This window comes from Heteronotia binoei, chromosome 5, assembly GCF_032191835.1.
Source record: "Heteronotia binoei isolate CCM8104 ecotype False Entrance Well chromosome 5, APGP_CSIRO_Hbin_v1, whole genome shotgun sequence".
NCBI lineage: Eukaryota > Metazoa > Chordata > Lepidosauria > Squamata > Gekkonidae > Heteronotia > Heteronotia binoei.
In genome coordinates, this window is record NC_083227.1 from 16,333,371 (window position 1) to 16,340,568 (window position 7,198).

A 7,198-nucleotide genomic window follows, 5' to 3' on the forward strand; every position below is an offset into this window, starting at 1 on the left:
TGATAGATGCAAAAGAGAGAGGTGGGTTTCAATTACCAGATTTGAAACTGTATCATGAAGCAATTTGTTTAGTATGGTTGAAAGAATGGATAACGTTATTAAATAAAAAACTTCTAGTGTTGGAAGGCCATGGGAAAAAATTCGGCTGGCATGCCTACTTGTATTATGGGAAAAAGAAGATGGACGGTCTTTTCTCTCACCATTATATAAGGAGCAACTTACTAAATGTGTGGATAAAGTCCTCTGTGGATAGTGCCGGCTGAAGTGATAAAGTTAACGCCCAAAACAGTTAAGGAAAAACAACTATCATACAACCAACTATTAAAAATACAAAGTGGGAAAATAGAAATGAAAACTGCAGAAGAATTGAATTATAAATATGATTGGTTTCAAATGCAACAAATAAAAAGCTTGATGGAGAATGATATCAAAGCTGAAGGAATAAGGAAAGAGCAAACAGAAATGGAAAGAGTTCTGCTTGGAGATAATGAGAAATTAATTTCAAAAGTGTACAAATTACTTTTACAATGGACCACAGAAGATGAAGTAGTGAAATCTCAAATGATAAAATGGGCAATTAATGTAAATAAAGAAATAAAAATGGAATCTTGGGAACATTTGTGGAAAAACTCTATGAAACTCGCAACATGTCATAGTATTAAAGAGAACTGTTTTAAGATGATGTATAGATGGTATATGACTCCAAAAAAATTAGCAAAGATGGACAATAAGATGCCAGATAGGTGTTGGAAATGTAAAAAGCATGAAGGCTCTTTCTACCATATGTGGTGGACTTGTGAAAGAGCTAAAATGTTTTGGCAGATGATTCAACAAGAGATATCTAAGATCCTAGGATATGAATTTAAAAAAGAAGCAGAGACATTTTTGCTGGGATTACAAATGGAGAATTTTCCAAAAGAAGATAGAACTTTAATATGGTACTTGCTCTCAGCTGCTAGGACATTGTATGCGCAGTTGTGGAAGCAAGAAAAAATACCAGAAAAATGGGACTGGACTTTAAAAGTTATGTCATGGAGTGAAATGGATAAGCTAACAAGAAAATTAAGAGACTGCGATTTAGAACTCTTTAATCGGGAGTGGAAGAAATTCAGAAGATATGTTGAAAAAGAGTGGAAAATAAAAGGACACTGGACAATTTTTGAAGATTAAGACCTTTAAGACAAGAATATAACTTTTGAAGGGTTTTTTTTTCTCTTTTTTTCTCTTTCTTAATCAATTTTTGTTTTTTCTTGATAGTTAAAGGTACCTTTAATATTTGTTTTTTAAAAAATAACACTGGCGGGGGTCAATTATTGGGGGGTGGGGTGGGAGGAAAGTAAGGTGTGGGGTAGAATGATGCTTTCATCTTAAGGCTTTTTTTTATAAGCTGTAGAAATAGTTCTACTACCATATGTTACTAATAAAATTGTTTATAATCAACAGTCTTCTTCCTTATTCACCAATCCCAGTCCTTCACAAGTCCTTCTCCTCAGTTCTACACCGGCAGATCCTCTACACTCCACGCCCCGCCTTGCACCGCCTCCTCAACATGCTGTCACTCCGTCGCTCTGTCACACAGCAACGGCACGTCCTCTTCAATCCATGCCCCACCTCGCACTGCCTCTTCAGGATGCCGTCGCTCCGCCTCCCCGTCCTCTCCGTACCTTTGTTTTTCTGTTAATCCGTTGTTTTGTCCTATCAGTCTGTCCTCGCCACTCCTCACTCGTCCTCTCCTCATCCTTTCATCACTCCGCCTCCCCGTTCTTTCCACACCTCACCTCCACGTCAATCAATCACCACCTTGCCTCTCCGTTCCCTCCGCTCCTCGCCCCTCCACCCTCTCGCCCCTGCATCTTCCACCATTCCGTCACTCCAACGCCATATTAGTTCTTCCCTCTGTCTGTCAACTTCGTCAGACCCTCATTCTGCCAGCCGACCTTCTTTCTCAAAAACGCCCTTCCGCTCACTCTCTCTGAAGATGCCTTCAAATAAATGGGTGCCGGAGAGCTCCAAGCTGAGTAACTGAAAAGCTGAGTAGCTGAAAAACCGTGCTTCCTCGTTGTGGATTGTAGAATTACACCAGCCACGCCCCTCTCCAGGAATTACACCAGGACTCCGCTTTACATTGGCCCCTCTCTCCGGTCATTCTTAGCCATGACTGGGTACCTTTGCTTTAAAGTCAGTAACAAGAAAAAAAAAAAACTAAACCAATACCGAAAAAGAAAAAAAGAGCAACGAAGCTTTCTTCCAGCCCCGCCTACCACCTTCCACCTCCGTGCTCTGGCGGCTGGGGCTAGTTCGTCTTATGACGCCGCTCGGTTTCGGGACAAAGGTAGGGGGAATGAACCAGGAGAAACTACTCTCAGCTAACTCCCTCGCCCCTTCTGCATACAGCTCCTCAACTGGAGACTTGTATGGGCTCGTAAGCCCCCCGAAAACCCTGCGTTTGGTACGTTCTCTGGAGAGAAACTCAGAGACACAACCGCACCGCCCCACCAGAAACTGGAAACCCCCCGAGGCCAAAAATCTGTGAGCCAGCTCATGCTAACTCAGTTTAGAGGGAACACTGCCCCCAGGCTGTTCAGGCCTCTCAAAAAGTTGGTGTTTATGCGGGTGTGTTTCTGGGTGACGGGGCTGCCTTCCTCCAAGAGAAGAGGCTCTAGGATGGCCTGGGCAACCTGTGTTCCTGCCCACCTCCCAAGCCCCCTCCCCTCCTTTCCTCACGGTTTCTCCTTGCAGGCAGTGTGGGGCAGGACTTATAGGTACCAGGCACTTTGAAGGGAGGGGGCACCCACTGGCACTGAAATATCTTGGTTGTTGTTTTTTTTTAATAAAAATCATTAATTTTGTTTGTTGGAGTCCTCTCTAAAGTTTAGATCTTTGCTACCTGGCATTACTTTACATGACACACACAGCCCAGCCCAACAAAGTCTCTTATGTCAGATCCAGCCTTCATAACAAGCAAGTTTGACATCCCTGATTTAGACCATCAGGCTAGTATTTGGGAACCCCAAGTTCAAATGCCATTCTGCCAGAAAACTAACTTCTGACTTTGGGCCTATTTGCATTCTTTCAACCTTATGAAATATCACAAGTCACTCATTGATTTAAAGGATATCTTATGTTTCTACTTCAAACAGAGGCCTCGTGGGACTTTGACATGCTGTGATAATTTCACCCACTCTCAGGATTCCCTTCATCTTCTCTACTGAACACCCACCCCCTTTTCTTTCTTTTCCCCACCTACACATAAGAAGATGCCACAAATCACACATGGGGGGGGGGGAGAAGTGTGATGATGTATTAAAGATAATCTTTCTGAAGTTGGCATTAGGAAATTTTATCAGATCAGGGGTTCAAATTACCCCCAATTTAAGGCTTTTGCTTCTAAACTTCTATGTTTGAGCCAGCGTATCTATTTGAACAGCTCGTTTCTGTAATAAATCTCCATAAATCAAAAGTATGTTCTTAGCGTACAGATACATTCCTAAACAGGACACTCAAGATTGCTACAGCACAGATATAGACTTCAAATTCTGATGAAATAATTCAGAGCAAGAGGTGTCAATTATAAACGACTGTTGAATAAAGAACATACTCTTAATGTTTTAAGGATGTTTCTGTTTTTAATAAAAAAGGAAGCAACAGATCTCCTTACTCACCTGGGCATCACCACAGACGACCTGAGAGACCCGAGAGAGGAAGAAGAAGAAAAAACAATGGATGTCAATGTGGACCCGGGAGAAGGAAGCTCAAGCAGACAAGAGAAAAGACCAAGGACAGACTACTAAAGGGAAGTATAAAACATTTTGAGCTAACTTTAGGTAGAAGCTAGAAGGGGAGGGTCGGGGTGCGTACTCCCTGGAAGGTGGAAGACAGGATGATTGTCTCATCCAGAAAGTTGTCTGTGCCACAGGGGAAGGGAATGGGGGGTGGGTTTTTAGTAAGAATTAAAGTAAAATACCCTCAGCCAGTAGGGCCCAAGTTTGTTACAAATAAAGAGAATCGACATTGAAAAATTAGTAGATAAGGAAGGTAGATATTTGTTAGTTAAGTTTAAGCTGGAAGCCATAAAAATCACTATAGTAAATGTGTATGCACCAAATAAAAGACAAAGGAAATTCTTAAACTTGGTTTTTAAGAAGATACAACAGATTTCAGAGGGCAAACTAATTGTAGTGGGTGATTTAAATACGGACATAACCAAGAACAATAGTATTAAGCTAAGAGATTGGGGCTTGAAGGACACTCCTGAGTTTACTGACACGAGACCCAGCCCGACACACATTTCTAGTAGACATAAAACAGCATCCCGCTTAGATGATATAATTTTGGGAAAAAATAATAATATGGCGGTTAAAGAGATTAAAATCCATCCAATTCTGATTTCTGACCACGTCCCTATAAGTATAGAACTAGAACTAAAACTTCCCTCGACAAACAGACCTTGGAGATATAACAACCTGGTAATGGCAAAAGAAGAGGATAGGGAATACTTAATGACACAGTTAAAATTATATTTTAGGGAAAATAGAGGCACTGAGTCAACTAATATATTATGGGACGCTGCTAAAGCGGTAATACGGGGCCATTTGGTTAGGAAAGAAAAAGACATAAAAAGAGAATGGTATAAAAAAAGGCAAACAAAACTTAATGAATTGGAGGAGTTACAAAAAGAAATAATGGGAAAGTGTAATCCTAGTTTACAGATTAGAATTAAAGAGATTCAAAAACAGTTGGAGGCCCTAGATATGGCAACAATGTGGAAAAAGGAAATAATGGTTAGGAACGACTTCCAGAGGAATAGTATTAATACAGTAAAAAGGTTAGCTAATTATTTGAAAGTTAAAAAGGCAAAACAATCAACTAGAAGTATAAAAATTAATAAACCCAAAACTCTAAGGAAATCACTAAGGCATTTGAGGATTTCTATAAAAAGTTATATATGAAAAAGAATATAACGGAGGTGTGGGACGCACCTAAGCTAATCATAGAGGAGGAAGCGAAAGCCTTACTGGGGGCTGAGATTTCACTCCAAGAGATAAAGGAAGTAATAAAAGCGCTCAAGAAAGGTAAATCACCAGGGCTGGATGGCTTTACTTCTGACTTCTATAAAGAAATGGTAGAAATCATAGCACCTGAATTGCAGGTAGTTTTTAACGAAGTCTTGGAAGGAAAGAAAGCCCCGGACTCATGGAAGGAAACAGAAATAATTTTTATATTAAAGCCCCAGAAAGACCCGGAAGAAGTAGGTTCGTATAGGCCCATTAGTTTACTAAATCAAGATTATAAGATCTTTGCTAAGGTTTTAGCAAATAGACTTAAGAGAGTTATCCCGTCAATTATAAAAGGGGACCAATATGGTTTTATTGAGGGTAGATCTATTGCTCATCCCATTAGAAATATCTTAAATGTACTGCACCATGGCCAACAGAAAAAAATAGCTGTTAAAGTTGGATGTTTATAAAGCCTTTGATACTCTCTCACATGAATTCTTGTGGCAAATATTAAAGAAGATAGGTTTAGAGGAACGGTTCTTACAGGCCATACAGGAAATATAGAAAGGTGGTAAGGCAAAAGTTAGAGTCAACACTGATCACTCACAAGCGTTTCCAATTCAAGGGGGGGTAAGACAAGGCTGTCCACTATCCCCGCTCATATTTATAATAGCTATAGAACAACTAGCAGAGCGAATTAGGAATGCGGGGAGAATAGAGGGGTATAAGTCAGGTAACGAAGAAATAAAAATTAATTTATTCGCGGATGATATCATAGTAATTATGTCAAACCCCAAAGATGGAGTTAAAGAGATTAAGATAATTTTAGATGATTTTGAAAAGTGTTCAGGGCTAGGAGTGAATATGGCAAAATCAGAAATTCTATACCTTAATGTTAATAGAGAGGAAAAACAGGAAATAAATAGGATTACAAATATAGGAATGGGGGCCAAGAGACTTAAATACCTAGGGATAGTCCTGCAAAATATGGACAAAATGAGAAATGAGAACTATGGTAAGGTATGGAAGAAAATAGAGAGATATATGAATAAATGGAATCGTAAAATACTAAAGATATCAACTAGAATAAGATCCCTTAAAATGTTCTTGATACCAAAGTTAATGTATTTATTCCAAACGTTGCCCTTAGGTTTGAGGAAAAATCAAATTGAACAATGGAATAAAGCAATTAAAGTGTGGATTTTTAATAATAAAAATTGTAGGTTTCATAAGAGAATTCTATACAACCTTAAATCAGAATTAGGTTGGGGAATCCCAGATTTAACTAAATATTATGAGGCCTTCCAACTAAGAGCGTTGCTAGAATTGAGTGAGGATAAGGTACAGAAGTGGATTAATTTCAAGAATGCAGTTAACAGTGCTATTGGAAGATTTGGTATTTTTTCCACAGTGTCGTCAAAAGATCTAAAATTAGCCAGAGGGCCCAGAAGAGCATCACTAGAAACCTGGATGAAATGGTACCCACAGTGGCTAGGAAAGGTTTCAAGATGGACCCCCCTAGAAGCTATTGTTAAGGAGGTGCATGCTATAAAATGGTGGGAAAGGCTTAAAAACAAAGGCTATTATAGAGTGGGCGATATGTTTAGGGGTGGTAAACTAAAACCTTTACAGGAAATTACAGAAGATTTAGGTAATCAATACTGGTTAAATATAGCAGGTTTACATAAGACAGTTAAGAAGATCAGTGAAAAGGGAGAGCTTTGGTTAGACGCTCCAATGGAAGAGATATATAAAGTAATGGCCAAACAAAGGAAGGGTCTAGTGGGGTTACTATACAGAAAAATGATTTCAAATAAAGATAAAATAATAGTATATTTACAAAAGATTTGGAGTCATGAAGGTCAGTTAACAGAGAGGTTGGCTGGGAAAATCTTGAAAGGACTAGAAGGGATTAAAGTAATCAAATTTAAAGAACTGGAATATAAATTTTTCACAAAATGGTACAAGACACCCGCACAAATAGCCAATATATTCCCAGGAATGAGTTCCAAGTGCTGGCATTGCAAACAATTTAAGGGTTGGTTTGTACATATGTGGTGGGAGTGTGAAGAGGTTAAACCCTTCTGGGGGGAAACTATTGAATTTATTAGAAAAATCTGCAATGTACCATTAACCATTGGCTTTAACATGATGTTGTTAAGTACAATAGGAAGTCCGGCACTAAGTAGACCCACTCAAAA